Raw genomic sequence first — 25,791 nt, 5'->3', positions numbered from 1 at the left:
GAAAACTGTACCCATCACTAAGTGTAGGTAGTAGGTACACAACTTGACAGAAGTGCAGATAATCAAAATAATAATAATAATAATATAAAACAAAACAACAACCTCCCCTTAGTGTTCTGAGGGTAATCAAAACAAGAGAAGGGACATGGACAACTGTTTGGCAGCATAGAAGTGTCCATATTATAAAATGAAGACACAGACACCCATGAGAAAGCATAGCCTAATGGCTAGAGCAGCTAGCTGAAAACCAGAGCAGAGAACCAGTGGTTGCAGATTGAAATCACACCATGCCTGTTTGTAAATGTCTTTTTTTTTTAATTGTGAATCCTGCAGGGATGGAAAAATACTTATTGTGACTCCCCTTACTCCATTCAGTGGAAAACTGCTCAGTTGGAGCACCTTTCTGTAATCTTAACATGCCAAGTACCAAATCTAAATACAGATGCCATCTTTTCGAAAACAGGCTTCGATTCTCCTTTCACAATTGGACTTCAACATACATCTGTTGGCCCCATCTTAGATTCACCCAAAGCATGCACAGATCACACCTCCTTGTCATATAGACGTACTGCAGCTTTAGACATCCATATCCTGGCTTTATAAAATCAAGATTTGGACATCCATGTAATACGAACATCTAAATGCCAGTTTTCAAAAATCCAAAACATGAAAAGAGCTTCTAAAATAACCACTATAGTCAAACAATGTTCTTACATGAGGCCACAGTCTTCAAGCTGAAAACACATTAAATCTCTGACTCCCAGAGTACTGGAATAGGATACTGAGCCATAAAGACCAATGGAAGCAGGAAACTAACAATCAGTAAACATAACAATAAAACTGAACTGAAAACCTTAAACCCAATCCCAGGCCTGCCCCAAGCAGCACACAAGGCAGTGGCGTAGCCACAGGTGGGCCTGGATGGGCCAGGGCCCACCCAATTAGGGCTCAGGCCCACCCAACAGTAGCACATATTTAGCGGTAGCTGGTGGGGATCCCACGCTCCACCAGCTGAAGACTTCCACCTGATGGAAATGAAAATGCTACTCTCCATGATACCAGCATTTGCATATAGTTTTCAGCGCATGCGTGCTGCAGACTGCCAAGGTGGAAAGAAAAGTTTTCCTGCAGGCTGAGATTTTATTTTGGTGGTGGTTGGGGGGAGGGAAATAACACTTGGTGCCCACCCATTTCTTTGCCTAGGCCCACCCAAAATCTGTTTTCTGGCTACGCCCCTGACACAAGGAGCAAGACCTGCGCACTTCCTGGATGGTCAGGTCTTTGGGTTCACAAGGAGGATAGAGAAACAGGCACAGCAGCAGTGCTGACATCATTTCCTGGATGGGCAGGGCTTTGAGATCACATGGGGCTCAGAGACAACAAGCAGAGTAAGCAGAACTTATACCGATGCCATCTGGTAGCTTCTTCAATCATGTCAGTGTCTCAACAGAAAATGCTGTCTTCCTAGTTCACTGTAGATACTGTTCTGTCCTCCTTGCACTAGTTTATAGTGTAACCCTAAAATGTGTTTAATGCTTTTACTGTTACTCTCACTTCTAAGGATTTTTACTGTTGCAGTTCTCACTGCAAAGATATATGAGCAATGCATTGTGCGTAATGTAGTCTCACACGTCATGCAGCCACACCTGCCTGTCTGTATAAGGATTGTTACTATTGGTCTATCCTGCTGCAAAAACCTCTTCTTTTTCTCAGCCAAGTTTGGCTCCTTTGTCTACCTGCTATCAATCCCTGGTCATTCTTACTATCTCTGTCCTGAGAGATCAGCCAGGTATGACCTTTCCCTCTAATCAAGGGCTGGCCTCTGGGACCACCCCTGCTACCTGATGACAGGCTCTGTCCCTATTGGTCCCTTTACCTCCTCCTCCCTGGGCCTGTGTGTGCCCCTTTTTGGCCTCTCTTTCTCCATGAGGCATTCTCCATCTTGCTTCAGGCAGCACTTGTTCTGCAAAGCTCTCTGTAATGAATTTGGTTTTTACCTTGTAATATCTCTGTCTATTGAGTTATTGTACTTTCCATCCACCCAGCTCTGAGCTACTTCTACCTGTTTAACCATTTTCCCACCTCTGCAATAAAGCTGCCTTTCTTTAGATTTCTACCTTCAACTGCTGATAGAACTCTCAGAATGACAGAGTCTCTGTTGCCTTAGAGCAACACTTCTGAACAGCTGACTGTGAGTAGATTATCTATATTTATTCAATAAAGGACACTTCAGAAAATAAAGAGGCTTCAGGTCTGTGCTGGTGTGCCAAGGTTATACTCCAGGATGATAGGGCTTTACAGATATTAAGTCCTGAGAGGCCTGACAAATACAACAACCTATTGGAAGATATCTATAACAAATGATTCTTTGCCAAACAAAGATTCAGACCAGGTTGGTACATGGCTACACTGTCGCCCAGATATTTAGGTCAATATTCAAATCAATATATCCACGACCAGCTGAAAATATGCACCTACATTTTTAAAACCCACATGATATAGCATTGGCTAATGGTCCTAATGACCCAAATTAAACTTATAAGTCCACCCACTATACTCCTGCTTTGTTGCTGATTCTACCTTAGACCATCCAGCTTATAATCAAAAGTGATCGCCGGCCATCTTCCGACATAAATCGGGAGATGGCCGGCGATTTCTTAAAAGCGGCGAAATCGGTATAATCGAAAGCGGCATTTTTGACAGCATCGCCGCTTTCCCGTCGCTTCGCCGGCGAAAGTTCAAGGGGGCGTGTCGGTAGATTAGCGAAGGCGGGACATGGGCAGACATGGGCGTGGCTACCAGATGGCCGGCTTTCACCGATAATGGAAAAAAAAAAGCGGTGTTAAGCAGTATTTCACCAGCTTTACTTGGTCCTTTTATTTTCACGACCAAGCCTCAAAAAGGTGCCCCAACTGACCAGATGACCACTGGAGGGAATGGGGGATGACCTCCCCATACTCCCCCAGTGGTCACCAATCCCCTTCCAAACTAAAAAAATAAAACTAAAAACCTTTTTTCCAGCCTGTATGCCACCCTCAAATGCCGTACCCACCTCCATGACAGCAGAATGTGTTGTATCCTCTGACAGCCTTTCCCTGGTTCGATGTGGCTCTGGGGTGAGTGTGACACCTTTTCTGTTAGGTGCCCTACAGAGAGTCACATTAGCAATGTATTGTGGTGGGTGTAGGGTACTGGGCTCTACTCCCCTGGTGCTTTACCCCCTGCTAACTGGGTCAGAGTGTGCCCTGTTTTGTTTCCTGTTGTAGTCCAAGTGGTAGTGGCCATTTTTGTAAGCCAGTTTTAGTTCCCTTTCCTGTGTTACCCACATTAGAGAACATAGTTCTTACCTTGAATGGTGCTGAAAGAGGGCATTGTACACCTTTGTGCCAGCTCTGACCTACTGCTAATCTTAGTACCAGGGGACTCTTTGCCAGTGGGTCACAACCTCTGATCTGCAGTTAATTGTGAGTAAACGTGGTTATTTCAAGAAATGACTTTTTCAGAGAGATTAGTCTTCAGGTGTGAACTGGTGTGCCAAAGTTATACAGCAGCAATAAGTCCTAGAGGCTGTATGCAGGTCCCTGGAGCAATTTTAGTGGGTGCAGTACATTTGTGGGTAGTGGGTTTGGGGGGCTCAGCTCCCAAAGTAAGGGAGCTATGCACATGGTGGGAGCTTTTCTGAAGTCCACCGCAGTGACCCCTAGGGTGGCTGGTTGGTGTCCTGGCATGTCAGGGGGGCCAGTGCACTAAAAATGCTGGCTCCTCCCACGGCCAAATGCTTTGAATTTGGCCGGGGTTTGAGATGACCAACATAACTTTCCATTATCGCTGAAAAACAAACCCGGCCATCTCAAACCCAGAGAACACGGCATTTGGCCGGGCTAAACCGTATTATCGAAAAAAAAGATGGCCGGCCATCTTTTTCGATAATACGGTTCCGGCCAGCTGTAGCGCTGCCACCAACATAGATCGCCGGCAATCTATTTGGCCGGCGACGTTCGATTATGCCCCTCCGTATCTCCCAATCTCCTTTACTCATCCCCCAGTCTTTTCTTCTCCATCTTCCCCACACCTTACCCCTCCCAATCTCCTTTCCTTTTGCTCATCCATCTTTGTTTACCCTTACATGTTCAATTTCGCATGTTCTTAAACATTACTATTGCTATGTTTATTACAATTTGAAATTTTCTCCTTACAAAACTCTGTAATTCTATTTACTATGGAAGCCGCATTGGGCCTGCTGTATGTGGGAAAGCGCGGGGTACAAGTGTAATAAATAAATAGGCAGCCAGGACAACTTTTGAAGAACAGGAGAAACATGATAGTCTCTTATTCCCAGTCTTCCCCTTCCCTCTCCAGTAACCTTGCTGCTGTATTCTACAATGACTGTATTCCTAATTGTGATTTCTTAGGTAGGTCCACGTAAAGAGCACTGCCACAATAAAGGTGGAATGGAATCAAAGACTGAATTAACAACTGCAACATGCCTGCATCCAAGATAGCATGTAATTAATAAAGTTTGCACAGAAAATTAATAACCACCCTTCTGTTAATTGAACTTACATAAAATTCCAAAATCACAGAGCTTTTGCGGTTCACCAACCAATTTCTGAATACCATCATTAGTCAAACTACTAGTATTAGGGAACTAGCCAGGGTTACTAGCACTCTACTGTAGAGGAAAGCACAAGAATTAGGATAATTCATTAAAGTTATTGTTTTATATGTATAGTCTTAATACCCCTAATTTATATCATCCAGCTGAGAGATTCTTCTTTTCTATTTATTTTTTTGCTAAAGATGTGTAGAATTAAATGAAGACAAAACAATACAAAAGTATGAAGTTTTTATTCAGAGGCTATTATGCAGTCAGTAGCAGGTAGCTTTAAATTTTCCAGACTGACAAATTAAAATGGCAAAAATTAAGATTTGCAAAAGTTATGCATTTCAGAGTGTGTGTGTGTGGGGGGGGGGGGGCGGATTTGGGGAAGTCTAAGGGTGGGATTAAAAGTTAACAGTATATGGAGATCAGCAAAATGCAGCCATTCTTTTTGTATGTTATGTGGTCAAGTCTGAATGTAGAAATAGCAGGAATAACTTTAAATAAATAAGTTACCCATCTAAAGTAACACTATTCGAACTGAACTCATAAGTCAGTGATAATATATATATATATATATATATATATATATATATATATATATATATATATATATATATATAATTTTCCTCAGATAATTATTATGTTGCACTAAGATGGGCGCATATACCATGGGTACATGGTGTTATAAAGTAAAACTGCAAGTACACCACATCAGAAGGTAGACTCAGATGACACCTTTAAAAATCTTGATAACCAAAGATGCAGAGCTCTGCAAGAGGAGATCCCTGATGTACTCCTAATGATCCCCTTTTACAACATAATCAGTTCTAACAGTATAGTGTAGCAGAAAAATGTTTGCCAGCTGACTACTGCAGTTATGCTCTTTGCTCATATTCTATTAAATTAACAGGTGACAATGCATCCCTTTCACTTTACAACAAGCCCATGATGCAATTATCTCAGAGTACTGCAATGGTAGGTGACTATTATATTGTGGCTTCTGTGAAGTTGCTATGCACTTTATTTTTGTGGGTAGTGTTTGAGGACATGCGGCAGTCATGGCTTCCCAGAGGTTCTGCAGCATTTTAGATCACTACATTACACGCACAAATGTTTTTCTTTTCTGTTATAGGAGCCCTGTTTAAAAAAAACACATTATATTTAGAACATCCTTAGTTTTATACAAACTAAGGAGTCAATATTCAAAGTGATTTAAATGGCCAGAAGAGGATAAATAGGATCATATAGATCACAGTTCTGTCTTTACGCGGTGTTGCTTAGGCAGTTAAGTGATGAATGTAGCACTAAACTGCATAAGGAAAAAAGTCACCAAGGTGGAGGAATAAGAAAAACCTTACAGAGTCCGTAAAAACAGTCAAATAGTAAGGTCAAAAGGATGAGTCTTCCAACATGTAATCACATGTACAAATGGTGGATTCTCAAGGATGTAGTTTATTAAAAGGCAGAAGACCCGTCACTGGACTGTGTTTCAGCTCAAAAAGCCTGCCTTAGAGGTCCATGAACAATACATAAAAATGCCAGTACATAAAACCAGACAGAAATATAAATATGTAAGTTGGGTTAGAAACTGGTTAAATGGAAGGGGACAGAGGGTAGTGGTAAATGAAGCTTGCTCTGAGGAAAGAGATGTTATCAGTGGTGCACCGCAGGGATCGTTCCTTGGGCAGCCCCTTTTAACATCTTTGTGAGTGATATTGCGAAAGGACTATCTGGTAAGGTTTGTGTCTTTGTGGGTGATATCAAACTCTGTAATAGGGTGGGCACCTCAGTGGGTGTGGATGGCATGAGGAAGGATCTAGTGAAGATTGAAGAATAATCCGATAAATGGCAACTAAGATTTAATGCTAAGAAATGCACTTGGGTTACAAAAATCCAATGGAACAGTACAATATAGGGGGTGAAGTGCTTCTGTGTATAAAAGAAAAGCAGGACTTAGAGGTGATTGTGTCTGTTGACCTTAAGGTGGCCAAATGGGTAGAAAAGGCAATGGTCAAAGCCGGAAGGATGCTTGGGTGCATAAGGAGAGGGATGATCAGCAGGGAAAAAAAGGTGATAGTACCTTTCTACAAGTCTCTGGTGAGGCCCCATGTAGAGAACTGCATGCAATTCTGGAGACCGTGCCTACAGAAAGATATAAACAGAACGGAGGATGGCTACAAAATTGGTAAGCGGTCTCGGTCATAAAACATGTAGGGACAGGCTTAGGAACCTCAACATGTATATTCTGGAAGAGAGGTGAGAGAGAGGGAATATGATAGAAACATTTATATACCACAGTGGCATTAATGTACAGGAGGTGAGCCTTTTTCAAATGAAGGAAAACTCTGGAATGATGGAGCATATGATGAAGATAAGAGGAAATAGGCTTAGGAGGAATCTGAGAAAATAGTCTTTCATGGAAAGGGTGATGGATGTGTGCAATGACCTCCCGGTGAAAATCGTGGAGATGAGGACTTTGTCAGAATTTAAGAAAGCAATGGACAGGCACGTGGGATCTCTTAGGAAAAGGAGGAGTTAGTGGTTACTGAGCAAGGGCAGACTGGATGGGCCATTTGGCCCTTATCTGCCCCATGATTCTTTGTTTCTATTCTATGTTTCTAACATTAAAGTACAAATATACAAATAAATAGAATCATAAAAACATGCATTAACATAAGAAGAATAAAAAGCATATGTTAGTGTATGTTTAAGAAGACAGAAATATGAAGTATATATGGACATGGCCTGGCATTGAATATCTGGGAATAATGTTGCCGGCAGCTAAGAAAAAAAACACTCCACCCATTGAACATTTACCCCTAAATCATTCTTTCTCAAAATAATTATGGAAGTCACAAATTTTTTAGAACAAAAAAATATTTTATTGTTTCTTCCTTTATTATAAAGAGTAACCAGTAAGCAAAACAAAAAAAAATTAGGTGTGATTTATAATGGCAGTCCATTCGGAAAAAGTTACATTCACAAAGTATTATTTTATTATATACAGATTGCAGAGGTACAAATTAGTACTAAGGCCCCATTCTTCATATGCAAAAAAGTAACATTGAATCTTTAGCTGAGTGGACTCTTAATATAGGGGCTCTTTTATTTTAGGGCTGCTGATGGAAGATATAGAGGGGCATAATCGAACAAAAACGTCTATCTCCATGGGCGTTTATCTCCGAGAACGGGTCCGTGAAGGGGCGGGCTGAACCGTATTTTCGAAAAAAATAGACGTCCATGTTTTATTCGACAATTTGTGAGCTGGGCGTTTTTGTTTTTCAGTGATAATGGAAAATAAAAGCGCCCAGCTCAAAAACGAATAAATCCAAGGCATTTGTTCGTGGGAGGGGCCAGGAATCGTAGTGCACTGGTCCCCCTCACATGCCAGGACACCAACCGGGCACCCTAGGGGGCACTTTTACAAAAACAAAAAAAAAGGTAAAAGAGCTCCCAGGTGCATAGCACCCTTCCCTTCTGTGTTGAGCCCCCCAAATCCCCTTCAAACCCCACTGCCCACAAGTCTACACCATTACTATAGCCCTAAGGGGTGAAGGGGGGCACCTACATGTGGGTACAGTGGGTTTGGGGGGGTTGGACGACTAAGCATTAAGCAGCACAATTGTAACAGGTAGGGGGGATGGGCCTGGGTCCACCTGCCTGAAGTCCACTGCACCCCCTAACAACTGCTCCAGGGACCTGCATACTGCTGCCAGGGAGGTGGGTATGACATTTGAGGGTGAAAATAAAAAGTTGTGAAACATCATTTTTTGTGGTGGGAGGGGGTTAGTGACCACTGGGGGAGTCAGGGGAGGTCATCCCCGATTCCCTCCGGTGGTAATCTGGTCATTTAGGGCACTTTTTGGGGCCTTATTCGTGAAAAAAACAAGGTCCAGGAAAAGTGCCCTAAATTCTAGCTACAAACGCATACTTTTTTTCCATTATCGGCGAAAGGCGCCCATCTCTCCTCGGCCGATAACCACGCCCCAGTTCCACCTTCGCCACGCCTCCGACACGCCCCCATCAACTTTGTACGCTTCCGCGATGGAGTGCAGTTGAAAACGTCCAAAATCGGCTTTCCATTATACCGATTTATTCGTTTTTGTGAGATAAACGTCTATCTCCCGATTTGGGTCGAAATCTAGGCGTTTTTCTCTTTCAATTATAAGGTGGATAGGGTCTGGAGCACCCAGGAGTGGCCACTGATAGATTCCCCACCTAGGCTTTTCCAGAGCAGTGGTATGCCCAACGTGGGCTTTGGGGACTACTGCCGGCCCAACGTGCCATTTCCCCAAGCACGCGCCATTTCCGGGGGAAAAAGAAAACCCCAGGAAATGGCTTGTGCAGCGGTAACTCAGCGGTAATTGGGCATCACCCTGTTACCGCTGGGTTAGCGTGAGAACCCTTATCGCCACCTCAGTGGGTGGCAGTAAGAACTCCCCATCGCATGGCCATGTAAGAGTTACCACAGTCCTCCTCTGTTACAGGGCACCAAAACTACTCTCTCTTCCCATCAGCTGCTTAAAAAACACTTACCACCACAGATTGAATTTTGAGCCATAAACTCCTAAATTTAGAAGCATAAAAAAGGGTGACAACTGGTACACATGGGGAAAAAGGTTAGAAGCCTCTTAATGTGTATTATATGACAAAATACTGTACTATTTTCCTTTAATGCATGTTGGTTTAAGTGAACATAGGCTACATTATAGCGAGATACAAATAATGCAAATATATACATAGCATCTTATTATTATGTCTATCCAAGAAGTAATCATGGAAGGTTTTTTGGTGGCCAATGATGAAGAGTTGATCGTTATGATCTATTTCAGCTCTATAGGATTTGTTAGATCTTGGAGCTCTTTGAGGCCTTTTTTCTTCCTTGTCTGAAATGTGTTTGTGATAACTACTGCTTTGTGCCAAATACATATTTTGATATTTTGTTGTTTTGTGGAAAATGTTTTTGAATTTTTTTTAAGCAATTAAGTATTTCCACACCCACCCTATACATTATTTTCCAAGAAACTCAGCTTTCATTGAACTTTGTAAGCTGTATTATTCATGGAAAAATAGCACTAGCTTTAAACTGGTGGAATTTTTCCTACCTGGGAACAATGAGCAGCTAACACTTCAGCTTGATTCCTAGCAGTAGTTCCACAAGACTACTGTTAGGGGTCAACTGGCAGCATTTTGATCCCCAAATGGTGCAGGAGTAATTGAGGCCTCTCGTGCCCCAGCTAGTAGAAACCAGTGAATCCCTCCAGTAGGATTCAGAAGAATATTTGGAAGGTATGGGGGATATCATTTTGGTTTCAGGATGAAGTTCTTGACTTGGAGGGATGGGGGACTTGTTTTAATTTTAGGTCTGGGAGTGAGGAGACTTGGTAAGGGGGAGTGCACAGCAAGTATTAAACACTAGCACCTTTAAGAACACTCCTTGGATTCATGTTTCCAGAAAACAGAATAATGCAGCTTGTGAGATTAATCAAAAAATGAATTGTTCATTTATCATATTTATCAGGGGAGTTACTAACTTGAAGTACTGAGTTACCACAGGCTAGTGACTCCTACAGTAAATGAAACTGCAAAAAAATGTGATATACAGCTGCAACTTAGTCACTAGCCCTTAGTTTGTCTTTGCAATGTAATCAACCCGTGTTAAAACTGTGAAGTTGGTTACACTATGTATTTTTGTCCTGAAAGATTTAAAATTAGCGATAATCTTTTAATAATTCTCCAGATGATTAGTACAAACAAACACTACTTAGAACCTTTTATAGTTTTGTGCAATGCATTTTGCATGTTCCTGCAACTCATTCATCAAGGGTGTGATAAGTGTTCTAATCATGAGCCATATAAGAACTTATAGATTCTGAAGAAAGCCTTAATAAAAGTTTAAACAGTAAGAAATAAGGAGTGTTTGGTTATTTTTAAGATGGTCAAATACCAGTGAATGTATTTTTAACATTATTTAGAATAGGTAGAATAATTGATGCAAATACTATATTCATGGAAAATACTGATTAGTAATACTTCTACGTTTATAAAATGTTATTCATATACTGACCATATAAAATATAAAGGGCCCTGTTTACTAAGCCATATATTCCTATGTGTGTCTCTAGCATTAGCATGTGCTAATTTTTAGCTTGTCCTAAAAAGTTAGCATGCCTACAGCGTGACTTAGTAAACAGGGCCCAAAAAACCTATAGGCAACTGATAAAATTAAATTAATTGAAATGCTATTCATTCAGAGTGCTAGCATAACCAGTACAGTATAGTAGTAAAACTACAAACTAGAATTCTGTTTTGTCATGCTGAGTCAATAGGCACAGCTTTAGAAGGCAGAACAGTGATATCTCTTTTTTTGGGCTTCCCGATGGTTAACATGATGCATCCCTCCTATAACGCCAGATATACAAATCATCCAGGAAAGGGAAAGAATAAATTTGTGTTTACTTTAATTGCCCCAAAAACAGAGTAACTGATCCTTTTAATATCTTCAGTTTATTAGAGTACAGGTTTTAGTTTTTGCAGTTCTGCTTGTAGGCTGCCTTATTGATTCCTTTACTGCAAACCCAAGACCCTTTCTAAGACTGATTTTAAATGTCCCCCATAGGCACAGTGCTATTCCATTGTCCACAACTGGGTTTCATTATTACTCTTTTCTTGGGTACTTAGCTCAAAATTGTGGCAATCCAAAGGCTGCTCTTCCATCCCTCTAGGAACAAAATAAAATGTTTTATTTTCCTACATCATACATTTTGGGCCCTGCTTGCTAAGGTGTGCTAGCGTTTTTAGCGTATGCACAAAATTAATGCATGCTAATTCTGTAGGCACTCACAGGAATATTGTGGACATATGCATAGTTAGCGCACGTTAATGGTTAGCTCCCACTAAAAATGCTAACACACCTCTAGCACAGCTTAGTAAACATTGCCCTTAGGCATCCTTTTACTAAGCAATGGTAAAAAGTGACCTGCAGTAGTGTAGGTACGTGTATTGGGTGCTCGCCGTGCCAGTTTTTACTGCATCTACAGAATTTTTTTTTAATGGGATGGGGAAAGGGCCTGTGGTAAAAATGAAACCAGCATGCACCCAAAACTGGCCTAAGCCCTTAATGCCACCCATTGATCTAGCGGTAAAGACTTATGCACTACATGTGTGGTGACTGATTGGTGTTCGCCAAGTGCCAATTACCGCCGGAACTGGCACGCATAGGAGGAAATAAATAATTCATCCAGGCATTATGGATGCGCACCAAATCTGAAATTGCTGCCAGGAGGGTGCGCTGACTTGGCGGTAGTTTCATTTTTGCGCATGCTGCATAAGCGTAGAGCCTACCGCAGTATAGTAAAAGGGCCCCTAAATCTGTAAACAGCTCTGCTCCCAGCTCCTGCTGATTAAAATAGTAATAATAATACTAATACTGTCTGACTTAGAGGACACTGCCTTGCTGTGGTAGAGTGATTTACACACATCTGTGAATCAAAAGGCTATACTGTAGGGTCACCCATATCAGACAGACCTCTGGAGACTATCCACGCTAAAGAGTGTCTTAAACCCATGGTGTGAATTTGATGTTGCCAGGACAAAAAGGACTGTGTTGTGTTAGAGTACTTGGACATTTGTTAACATCTGAGCGACTATGGCAGGATCCTGTAGAGCTTTTGAAGAACAACCTCAAACTTGAAAGAAAATGTAACACATTTATATTCCATTTAACCAACCAGTTCTGAGCAGATTGCAAGCATATTCATACAAAGTATAATATTTTAAAATACAAAATCTGAACAAATCACAAATATAAGCACAAGAAAATACAGTATAATAAACAAAAATATGAGAACCTCATTATAAAACCCGTTATACACTCATTTAAAAAGGTCCATCTGTTAAGCATAGCCAATCAAATATTTATTGGTAAGCCAAGTTTTTAAACTACCTGAAATACTATATGGCTTTTAATATGCTACCGTCATCTTCAACGTACAAAGGGCTTTGGATCATTTAACCAGTTTTATTTCTATCACTAAACGGAGACAGTTTGAGGGACTATAGATTATTACAAAATCTGTTAAGTAACTAGAACTATAACCGTAAATAATTTTAAAAATTAAAATTTTAAATTCAATGCCCACAACCACAAATTGCTGGGACCAGAGAATCAAAATCATGGTAGAAAATAAGCAAGCCAAATTGACTTCAGAATAGAGATTGACAAACACTGCTTACTTTACTGGTATTTGGTCTGAATATCACTCCTCTCCTGCCAAGTTAACCCACTGATTGACAGGCTGTAAGGGGCCCTTTTACAGAGCGATGGTAAGCCCAATGCCCAGCCCTCCTACCCCCCCCCCCCCCTAGCATCTCCCCAGTGGGACGCAAATCAAGCCCCCCAGACCTGGTAGTCTAGCAGCCCTCTTCCCTGCCCCTCCTACCGCAGGTTTGTTGTGTGACAATTTGGCTCTACCACCAGGCTCCTGGGGGAGCCCTGCAGTAGTTCTGACCCCACTGCATGCCACTCCCAACACTAAAATATATATTTTTTATTTTCTAGCTCCAGTACCCCCAGTAAATGACTGTGCGACAAGTGATGGTACAGAGGATTTGAAGCAAACCTTGATGAATGTGGAAGATATAATATCAGATTTTTGATAATGCACAATTTGTGTTATTCATCACATAGAAATATTGAAAAATAAAGCAGTGAAAGACCATATTGCCTATACAGTCTATCCATCCATACTATCCCTTCCTCTTCCTTAGAGATCCTATGTACTTGTTTCAAGATTTCTTGAATTCAGATACATTCTTCATCTCCTCCACTTGCACCAGGAGGCTGTTCCATGAATTCACCACCACCATAGTTATTCCTGAAGCTTTCCCCTTTCACTTCATCCTATGCTCTCTCATCCTAGACTTTCCTTTCAATTGAAAGCTACTTGCCTCCTTTGTCTCTATCATAACTCCCCTCTCCCACCTTTCTTCCAAAATATACATAGTGAGATTTTTAAGTCTGTCCCATATATTGTATGATGAAAATCACTGACCATTTAAATAAACACACTGTTAAAATATAGTATGCATGGTGGGTTTTGCCCTGCATCAGACAAGCAAAGTTTTAACACTGGATCTGAAACAATTTTAGGGGCCATTTTACTAGGCTGCATAGTCGCCTACGTGCACCCAACATGCACCAAATTGGAATTATCACCCAGTTACCATGTGGCCCTTGCAGTAATTTCAATTTTGGCAGACGGCCGCTACGCATGTCTGAAAAATATTTTTTTATTTTTTGGCGTGTGACAGCTATGTGCATCAAGTTGCATTTGACGCTCGTAGACCATTACCAACTGGTTACCGCATCAGACCCTACCACTAGGTCAATGGCTTGCGTTAAGGTCTCAGACCCAAAATGGACATGCAGCAATTTTCATTTTGACGCATATCCATTTTCGGCCAAAAAAGCATTTTTTGTGGGTGCGCTAAAAATTAATTCTGCGAGTGTCCAAAACACATGTCTACACTACTGCAGACCATTTTTCAGTGCATCTTAGTAAAAGGATCCCTTAGACTTAATACTGGATAGATAGCACATGAGGAAAAGCATACCAAGGATTTTTTTTTTTGCATGCTTATTAAAGACCAATCAGTTTGCACCCCACCGTCTCATTTAAATGTGGATGTTTGCTAATTTTATTGCATATCAACAAACATGTCAATGTACCAGTTTAGTATGCACCCTATTTTATATGTATGCCATAAATCTTTAATGTGCATGCTAAAATGTAGTGCACAGATTCCCTTATTTACTAAATACATCTTGCTACAAAAATGATTATCCTGAAAAAAAAGAACACCTACAGAGGGTTATTTACGTATTGTGACTGAGTTATGATGAGAATAAAAAATATTTTTAAGCTTCTCTTGTCAAGTCTGCCTGAAGCAAGTTATGAATTGCAAGGTCACCCAGGCTTAATGAAATGGAAAGGCAGAAAATGTCAACATTCACACTAGAAAAAAAAAAAACAGAAAAGTCTATGGTGAATGGGATGAACTTTTCTAGGCAAGTTCTTATTTTCTTATGTTCTTTTGCATCTTAAATTTTAATGATGTGCGTTTCCCCCCTAATTCTATAAACTTGTGAGCATAGGCGGTCGGTGGCCCAACTGTTTGGGGAGGCTAAAGGGGTGGGGTTAGGGGTGGAGCCGGGGGCGAAGCTTATATCCATAATTGTCTGACAACACACAGAAAAAAATAAGTAAAAATAAAATAGCTCGCAGCCTAACGATCTGTAACCACAGAAAGGCGGTATATCAAGTCCCAGTCCCTTTCCATTTAACATAAGATCTACAAAATAATACTCCATCATTTTACTTCTGTTTATCACCTATCAGTGATCTTTTTTTTTGTTTTGTTCTCAAATGACATCACAACTTAATGGTATTTCTGCAAGTGGTTTACAGTTAAAAGTGAAGATGTGGCTATACCACTAACATTATCCTCCCTATACTTTCACAATAACCTATTGTTTGATTACTAATTTGAGTTAATATGATCTTTATGGCAACATAACAGCGGATAATTGGCCCTTTTTTTGAACAATGTAAAATCACAATCGCTTTATTATTTAATAATGTCAAATGCTTCCTTGGATTGGCTCCGACAGAGAAGATCTTTTCTTTCTAGGCTGTGGTTTTAAGGAACAATGCGATCCAATTGTGGAGATTTCAGGAGTTGGCTTCCTGGAAGTGAACAGCTCAGATATGGAAGTTCCTGCAGATGTCTGCACTTCTCCCTGTGTCATGCTCTAACCCCTCCCCCACCAGCCCCTCGCACACACACACACACACACACACACACACACACACACACACACACATACACACACACACACACACACACACACACACACACACACACACACACACACACACACACACACACCAGGACTTATTGGAAGTTGTTTTTGTTCTCAGATCCAAGCAACAACCTAAATCTTCCAGGAGCAAATATACCCCCTATTCCTCGTATTTTATGTTGCAAACTTAAATAGTAAAGTATTCATATGCACACACCAAATTAGTGCATTTTGCAGGATGCATATAGCTTTTTCAAAAATGTTTCTTATTCAGTTCTAAAATGCACAGAAAGTCCATTAGCATGTCTTTACAGGGGAAGGATTTTTTTAAACACAGTTTGGTTAGTTTGCAAATTGCAGGTCTCATTAGTATGCAAATCTAGTCCTTAAGTTTTCCATTTTCAAAAATTTGCAAAGAGTTCCGTTTCACATATAATATTACTTAATTGAAGATTCTAATGCCCGTGAATGCTAAAAATAGGAAATAGTCCCCTTCATTATTTAGTTTTTGAAAGTTATTCTGCAATTCTTGTGAAAAATGAAGCAAATGAACGGCAAGACCCCCTAAATATAAACTCTATAAACCGCAGGTCTGATTGAGAGTTCAGGAAATCCAGAGGTTGGTATAGGACACTTAAGATCTAACAATGGATTTCTGATTATATAAAATATAGGTAAAGTTAACTTATTAGGGGTTTTTGTTTGTTCTTTTCTGAATTTAGGACCGTCGGCTTTCAGAAGTTAAAGGACTGTCGTATTCTCCTCAGGACCTCTAGTCTACTCTTTTCCAAAAACAAAGCAGATGCATTTCTACTGATCTATATCTGATAAAGATGAGGAATAAAAAAAATTTAAAAACTAGATATAGTGGAAACAGTGGTTCTTACATGGTACTAGTAAGCAAGGAGAGCATTAACTAGTGTAAAGGCACGTTTTGACTTAAAAAAGCTTATTTTATTCCAAGTCAAATGCCCAAACATAATCCAATCGACACACTTTGTAACAGCTGTATGGACCCTTACCATTTCCACTTTCCTCTGGTCCTCTTTACAGCACCTTCAGGCATGTGCTGTCAGCTCTGCCGGTCCTCTGCTCCCGGAACGGGAAATTGACGTCAGTGGCGGCAGAGGACAGCAGAGTCAACAGCGCATGCCTGAAGGCTGCTGCGGCCCCGCGCTTCTGTCGAGAGAAGCAGCGGCTTAGCGCTGTGCTTGTTCCTGCCGCTGCTCAACAGAAGCAGCGGCAGAGGCAGAATTTAGCAGGACGGGAGTCTTGGGACATTTGGAGGAGGACGAGGCAGGTGGGGAAGGTCACGGCTGAGCTGGGGAGGCTTAGCCTCCCCAAGCCTCTTATACTGGGTGCTTATGCTTGTGAGCACAATTTTACATGTAGCTCACAAAGTTGAGCATGCAATTTATAGACTAGTGTCAGCTACACACATAACAATTTAATAATTAGCTGCTAATTGATGTTAACAACCATTTTGGGCTATATTTGGTGTTAATCAGAGCTAATTGGCACTAATTATATACCTGGCGGTACTTCCTGTTTAGTAAGAAGTAAGCCCGCTGCTTAGTAAAAGGTGCCCATGACTGGTTATTGCTGAATTTGGCTTAACTAGTTAAGTTGCCACTAACAAAACTGAAACTGGATAGTCAATGCCAGTCACCGGATATGGCCCTGTATTGAATATCTGGGGTCAGCAGTGGCAGCTAACCACGCTGTCTGCCACTGTCTGAATATCAGTGGCGACTGTATTTATTTGTAATGATTTATTCTTGAGAGGAAGCCCATAGGAATTGAAGAATTGAATTGGCTTCCTCTCATTTGCAGCGCATGAATCACTAGTGCAGTTTCGCAAAAGAAGCCTAAGTGCCATATTTTATAAAATATTAGCAGAAAGAATGACTACATTGAAGCCTCACTCATTCGCAGGGATTCTTTATATCACGCCTTAATTTCTGTGTAGAAATCGAAGCATATTCTGTAACAATGCACATAACTTAATCGGTTAACTAGCTAATCAGCACTGTCAGTTGGATGTTAACAAGCAATTGCCATCACTAATTGGCATTAAGATTTACATGCACTACTCGCTAGGTGTATTCTGTAACGTGGTGCACTTAAATTCTAAGTCTCATATTTGAAAAGGGGGCATAGCAACAGGCAGGGCATGAACATTTCTACAATCTATGCACGTTGTTATAAAATACCCCTGCTCTGTGCCTAATTTGGTGTCAGGATCTAAATGTCCGGTGCTCATATTCTATATACCATGCGGAAATGTAAGCCTATTCTATAAAATATAGGCATATTTTAGAAAATATAGGGGCCCTTTTACAGAGCAGTGGTAAGCCCAACACGGGCTTACTGCTTGCTCTTCTGGGACTACCACCTACCCAATATGGCTGCCGGCAGTAGTCCAGCCCAATGCGCGTGCCATTTCGGAGGAAAAAATAAAACCCCCAGAAATTGTTTGAGCGGCGCTAACCCAGCGGTAATTGGACATCGGTGCATGCAGGCCGGTTACCACCGGGTTAGTAGGGGAGCTCTTATTGCCACCTCGATGGGTGGCGGTAGGGGATCCCCACCACATGGCCATGCGGTAAAAGCGGCTTTTTTACCTTCTGCGCTACAAAGGGCCTGGTGTGTGTGAAAAATGGCCCCTGCTGCTAGCGCAGGGTCCTTTTCCCCACAGCTTGGTAACCCCATACCTAGGTGTATTTTTTCCATGCAGAATTTTCAGGTGTTATATATAGACTCTAGCCCGTTATGGTTGCTCAGAAACAGATGTAAATGTTAGTGAATAAAGAACATATATATGCTTCCCTTGAACACACCTACTCCAAAGTCACTTATAAGTACCTGCCTATTTGCAATATACATACTTTTAAGCATGAGATAATTTTATGAAAGGCCCTTTATGCATGTAAAACAACATTTTAGGTGAAAAATGGTTTATAAAATGACTTTTATAAGTAGCAACTTTTAGAAACGGCATTACTTGTACATATATACATTTCAAATAAGTTTACTTTGGGTAGTATTTCAAAGTGTATGTCTATGCCACATTTTAGAAAGGCAATGCATGTACATCCAAGAAAAGGTTTTGTCATAATTTACACCTACATCAAGTCTCATAACAATAAGTTAACTTGCCATGGACCTGATATCTTAAGGAGAGTTTTGATGGTAATGATGATGATGATGATGATGATTTCACATATTTTATTTATCGTAGTTGCAACACAGCACAGATGAGAAAAATAACAATATAAATAAGCCAACGTCAATAGGGATGAGTGAACAAAAAAAAAAAAAGGAATAACGAAATAAAATTAACAGAAAAACAAAATGATAGCAATCCAAATAAAAATCTGTCTTCCTGCTAGGATGAAAATCTTCACCTATTATCTCACTATCCAGCTTATAATCGAAAGAGAAAAACGCCTATATTGCGACCCAAATCGGGAGATGGGCGTCTTTCTCCTGTGGGCGCCCAAATCGGTATAATCGAAAGCCGATTTTGGGCCTTTCCAGCTGCAATCCGTCGCAGAAACGGGTAAAGTTGATGGGGGCATGATGGAGGCATGGTGAAGGCGGAACTGGGGCATGGTTATCGGTCGAGGAGAAATGGGCGTCTTTAGCTGATAATCGAAAAAAAAGGCGTTTTTACCGCAATTTTGGGTCACTTTTTTGGACCCTTTTTTTTCCACAAACAAGTCCCAAAAAAGTGCCCCAACTGACCGGATGACCTCCCCGGACTCCCCCAGTGGTCACTAACCCTTTCCCACCAAAAAAAGTCCACTTTACAAACTTTTTTTCCAGCCTCTATGCCAGCCTCAAATGCCGTACCCACCTCCATGACAGCAGAATGTGTTCTATCCTGTGACAGCCTTTCCCTGGTTCTGATGTGGCTCTCGGGTGAGTGTTAAGGGAACTGCACAGTCACATCAGCAATGCATTGTGGTGGGTGTAGGGTATTGGGCTCCGTGACTCCACTAGCTTGTGCCACATGCTCACGATGTTGGTAGTTGGTAGGCTCTTCTCCCATGGTGCTTTTCCCTCTGCTGTGTCAGAGTGTGCCCTGTTTTGTTTCCAGTAGTCCATGAGGTAGTGGCCATTTTTGTAAGCCAGTTTTAGATCCCTTTCACGTGTTAGCCACGTTAGAGAACTTAGTTCTTACCTTGAATGTGGCTGAAAGAGGGCATTGTACAGCATTCTGCCAGCTCTGACCTACTGCTAATCTCAGTACCAGGGAGACTCGTTGCCAGTGGGGCACAACCTTTGATCTGCAGTTAACTGTGAGTAAGCGTGCTTATTCCAATAAAGGACGTTTTTGGAGAGATTAGTCTTCAGGTGTCAACTGGTGTGCCAATGTTATATAGCAGCAGCAAGTCCTAGAGGCCTGCGTGTATGCAGGTCCCTGGAGCACTTTTAGTGGGTACTGCAGTGCACTTCTGCCAGGTGGACCCAGGCCCATCCCCCCTACCTGTAACACTTGTGCTGGTAAATGGGAGGCCTCAAAAACCCACTGTACCCACATGTAGGTGCCCTGTTGTACATTTGTGGGTAGTGGGTTTTGGGGGAGGGGGGTTGGGAGCTCAGCACCCGTGGTAAGGGAGCTATGCATGTGGGAGCATTGTCTGAAGTCCACTGCACTGACCTCTAGGGTGCCCGGTTGGTGTCCTGGCATGTCAGGGGGGCGAGTGTACTATGAATCGTGGCCCCTCCCACGACCCAATGGCTCGGATTAGGACGTTTTTGAGCTGGGCGTTTTTAGTTTCCATTATCGCCTCTTCACGTACCTGTTTTCGGACATACAGTGGGGGAAATAAGTATTTGATCCCTTGCTGATTTTGTAAGTTTGCCCACTGACAAAGACATGAGCAGCCCATAATTGAAGGGTAGGTTATTGGTAACAGTGAGAGATAGCACATCACAAATTAAATCCGGAAAATCACATTGTGGAAAGTATATGAATTTATTTGCATTCTGCAGAGGGAAATAAGTATTTGATCCCCCACCAACCAGTAAGAGATCTGGCCCCTACAGACCAGGTAGATGCTCCAAATCAACTCATTACCTGCATGACAGACAGCTGTCGGCAATGGTCACCTGTATGAAAGACACCTGTCCACAGACTCAGTGAATCAGTCAGACTCTAACCTCTACAAAATGGCCAAGAGCAAGGAGCTGTCTAAGGATGTCAGGGACAAGATCATACACCTGCACAAGGCTGGAATGGGCTACAAAACCATCAGTAAGACGCTGGGCGAGAAGGAGACAACTGTTGGTGCCATAGTAAGAAAATGGAAGTAGTACAAAATGACTGTCAATCGACAAAGATCTGGGGCTCCACGCAAAATCTCACCTCGTGGGGTATCCTTGATCATGAGGAAGGTTAGAAATCAGCCTACAACTACAAGGGGGGAACTTGTCAATGATCTCAAGGCAGCTGGGACCACTGTCACCACGAAAACCATTGGTAACACATTACGACATAACGGATTGCAATCCTGCAGTGCCCGCAAGGTCCCCCTGCTCCGGAAGGCACATGTGACGGCCCGTCTGAAGTTTGCCAGTGAACACCTGGATGATGCCGAGAGTGATTGGGAGAAGGTGCTGTGGTCAGATGAGACAAAAATTGAGCTCTTTGGCATGAACTCAACTCGCCGTGTTTGGAGGAAGAGAAATGCTGCCTATGACCCAAAGAACACCGTCCCCACTGTCAAGCATGGAGGTGGAAATGTTATGTTTTGGGGGTGTTTCTCTGCTAAGGGCACAGGACTACTTCACCGCATCAATGGGAGAATGGATGGGGCCATGTACCGTACAATTCTGAGTGACAACCTCCTTCCCTCCGCCAGGGCCTTAAAAATGGGTCGTGGCTGGGTCTTCCAGCACGACAATGACCCAAAACATACAGCCAAGGCAACAAAGGAGTGGCTCAGGAAGAAGCACATTAGGGTCATGGAGTGGCCTAGCCAGTCACCAGACCTTAATCCCATTGAAAACTTATGGAGGGAGCTGAAGCTGCGAGTTGCCAAGCGACAGCCCAGAACTCTTAATGATTTAGAGATGATCTGCAAAGAGGAGTGGACCAAAATTCCTCCTGACATGTGTGCAAACCTCATCATCAACTACAGAAGACGTCTGACCGCTGTGCTTGCCAACAAGGGTTTTGCCACCAAGTATTAGGTCTTGTTTGCCAGAGGGATCAAATACTTATTTCCCTCTGCAGAATGCAAATAAATTCATATACTTTCCACAATGTGATTTTCCGGATTTAATTTGTGATGTGCTATCTCTCACTGTTACCAATAACCTACCCTTCAATTATGGGCTGCTCATGTCTTTGTCAGTGGGCAAACTTACAAAATCAGCAAGGGATCAAATACTTATTTCCCCCACTGTAGATGCCCATGGAGATAGGCGTTCGCGTTCAATTATGCCCCTCCACATAACAATAACTCACTTATCTTCCTTCTCCATAAGCAATCTTTCATTCTCAGCTAGATCATCAAGCACAAAACTAGCCTCAGGAAATCTGACAAGGTAGTTGAAGGGGAATTAAAACAAACAAATAAAAAGAAAAACCTAGCCCCCATTGCAAGTAGACATGACTTTAACTGCAAAAACAATTTTCTCCTTAATTATGTGGAACAAGCCACATCAGGAAGCAACTGCATTTTTCTCATCAAAATAAACAATCTTTTCTTCTTCAAACATGTTTTCAATACTGCCAGTTTGTCAGTTTCACAGGAGAAACAGAGCAGGAGATGTCTCAAGGAATTTTGCTAACTCAAAAGATTCATTGAAAGATAATTTGTCACATGATCCCCCTACATTTTCTTCTTCACAACATTGCTAAGCAAATAATAATAATTAAAGATAATGATCTTGTCAGCATCAGATATCAAAATTTCCTTGAATTATCTTCTCAATAAGATCTCATATGAGGATAATGGATGCACAAGCAAATTTATGAATCTCAAATTTCTATCCCTAATCTGGTTCTCCAAAGCAGTTTATAATTTCCCAATGAGAAATTATGCTTACAAATCTAGAACTTGTTGGTTGTGCTTATCAATCAGCAGATGTGGAGACAAGGAATTATAGAATTCTGGGCTCTGTCCTATTAGGGAAATATCTAGCCTCAAGTGATCAGTATTTCAGTTGACAAAGCATTGACGATTAGGGGGGGTCCTTTTACTAAGCGGTGGTAAGCCCACTGTGGGCTCACCAAGTGCCAATCTGGAGCTATCATCGGCTCAATGCAGGTGTTAGTGGTAGTTCCACCCCCAGCATGTGGTATTTCCGGTGCTATTGGAAATATTAAAAAAATATTTCCACAGGAGATTACTCGGCTATAATCAGGCAACACCACACCCTACCTACATGGTTACCACCAGGTTTGCACAGGAACCCTTACAACCACCTCAATTGGTAGCAGTAGGTACTCCCCCCACATGGCCACATGGTAAGAGCAATTTTACCACATGGTCACATCTTTTTTTGGCCTTTTTACCTACTGCGGTAAAAGGGGGCTTAGCGCATGGCAAAAACAGCCCTCACCACTAGTGCAGGGCCCTTTTTACCACATCTTAGTAAAAGGGGCCCTTGGTAATTTGCTTTCATAGAACTTTAACTAGAACAATACAACATGAAACCACTTTAAAATGTCCTACTACCCATGAATATCTTCAACACTGTAATTGATAAACAGGAAAACTAAAGTGGGTGGGTTTCTGGACTGGTCTGGTAGGAAAGAAATTGACAGATGAACATAATTTACCTTTCCATAGCTTCCTTAAAACACCAGTACAGACCTTGTGGAATGTAGGAAAGCAATCTTTAAGAAGGGGAGCATGATAATGATCCTGAGCACTTCCAACCCAAATAAAACATTGCTTATGCAGCCATGTAAACCCTATAGTGCTTAGTAAATAATCTTCTTTAAAAAGGAAGAGAGAACAAGCACTTCATTGAGATGAAAAGAAAAAATTACTTTAGGGAGAAAGGAAAGAACTGTTCTATATGAGAATTCCTCCTCTGAAAATGTAAGAAAAGGATCTCTGCAAGAAAAAGCTTCTAACTTGGAAATCCTTCTAGCTGAGGAAATGGCTATCAAAAATACTGTCTTCAGAGTGAAATCCTTAACTGTTATCCACTGTTGCGTTTTGTATCCCCATGCTAAAATCAAACACAGTATCACAGTCCAAAGAAAGTGAACATCCACTAATAGAATCCTTGACTCCCCCATGGCTCCTCCTGAGCTCCCAATAGTTCCCAAGGCCCCTTTGGGCACATCCCTGCAACCATGCATTGCAGAATAGATGTGCTTTTATCTTCCACCACTGACACTCAAATATGACATCACAAGGGCTGACAAACACCATCACCAGATGACACAGGCAGGCACTTCACAACAGTCAAAAAAAGTCATCTCTCTACTGACAGGTACAAATCTCATTATGATCCATTATGATTCTATCACTGGCCTTCAAAGATGATATCATGAGGGCTAACACACACTACCACAAGAAGACGAACAGGCTTTTTTTTTTTTTTTTTTTTTAAGAAGGACACCCATCTTTCGACACAAATCGGAAGATGGACGTCCTTCTCACAGGGTTGCCCAAATCGGCATAATCAAAAGTCAATTTTGGGCGCCGCAACTGATTTCCATCGCGGGGATGACCAAAGTTCCCGGAGGCGTGTCGGAAGTGTAGCAAAGGCGGGACTGGGGCGTGCTTAACACATGGGAGTCCTCAGCCGATAACGGAAAAAAGAAGGGCGTCCCTGACGAACGCTTGGCTGACTTTACTTGGTCCATTTTTTCTTGCGACCAAGCCTCAAAAAGGTGCCTGAACTGACCAGATGACCACCGGAGGGAATTGGGAATGACCTTCCCTTACTCCCCCAGTGGTCACTAACCCCCTCCCACCCTAAAGAAAAAACTTTAAAAATATTTTTTGCCAGCCTCAAATGTCATACCCAGCTCCCTGACAACAGTATGCAGGTCCCTGGAGCAGTTTTAGTGGGCACTGCAGTGCACTTCAGGCAGGCGGACCCAGGCCCATCCCCCCCCCACCTGTTACACTTGTGCTGGTAAATGTGAGCCCTTCAAAACCCACCAGAAACCCACTGTACCCACATATAGGTGCCCCTTCACCCCTTAGGGCTATGGTAGTGGTGTACAGTTGTGGGGAGTGGGTTTTTTTTGGGGGGGTTGGGGGGCTCAGCACACAAGGTAAGGGAGCTATGCACCTGGGAGCAATTTGTGAAGTCCACTGCAGTGCCCCCTAGGGTGCCAGGTTGGTGTGAGGGGGACCAGTGCACTATGAATGCTGGCTCCTCCCACAACCAAATGGCTTGGATTTGGTCATTTCTGAGATGGGTGTCCTCGGTTTCCATTATCACCGAAAACCGGGGACGACCATCTCTAAAGACGACTATCTCTAAGGTCGACCTAAATGTTGTGATTTGGGTGTCCCTTTCGATTATGCCCCTCTAAGGCAATCATTTTACCATGAGGAAATGAACCATCTCTCTACTGGGTATAGTTCTTACTCTGCTCCCACTCTGAATGAGAATTAAAGAAGTGAATAATGCTAACCCCTCTGGGATTCAAAACACATCAAGGTGTAATAAGTATGAGTTTTGGACATTCACATTTCTTAATCACATTTCTGTGATTTTATTTTTGTCTAAAATCTGCCACTGCAAGTGTAAGTGATGCAATTTACTTACATAAGTACAAAATTAGCCACTTATATGTGCATATATTCCTACTTAAATTTACCAACTCTCAAGTGATACAAATCTTTTTAAAATGTACTTTATTTTAAAATGGCTGTTCCTATTTCCATGGTGGTACCTACACATTTTAGAAAAGACGTTGCATTAACTAAGCCTTTTCTAAATATCAGGGGTATTTTGAAAGCACAGACCTAAACTTATCTATTTTTGCCTACCATGTCTTCGTGGGAAAACCATATCAAAGTTTTGTTCAGTTGCCAAGCTTAAAATGATCCAAGAATTAAAAAAAAAAAAGTCTATATCCCAAATCCTAAAGACACTTTCAAATGCATGCAAATTTGTTCATGTGAATGAGGGGAGTTCAGTATAGGCTCTCCTGCAGCTGAGCAGCTCTCAATAAAAGAAGCCATTATTTTACAGCTAACATTAACACTCTATGAGCCTTATTTTTCGAAAGTGATGGGCGCCCAGATTTCGACCCAAATCGGGAGATAGGCGCTTATCTCGCAAAGGTGCCCAAATCGGTATAATCGAAAGCCAATATTGGGCATCTTGAACT

This window comes from Microcaecilia unicolor, chromosome 5, assembly GCF_901765095.1.
Source record: "Microcaecilia unicolor chromosome 5, aMicUni1.1, whole genome shotgun sequence".
Taxonomy (NCBI): Eukaryota; Metazoa; Chordata; class Amphibia; order Gymnophiona; family Siphonopidae; genus Microcaecilia; species Microcaecilia unicolor.
Note: the sequence above shows the minus strand (reverse complement) of the source record.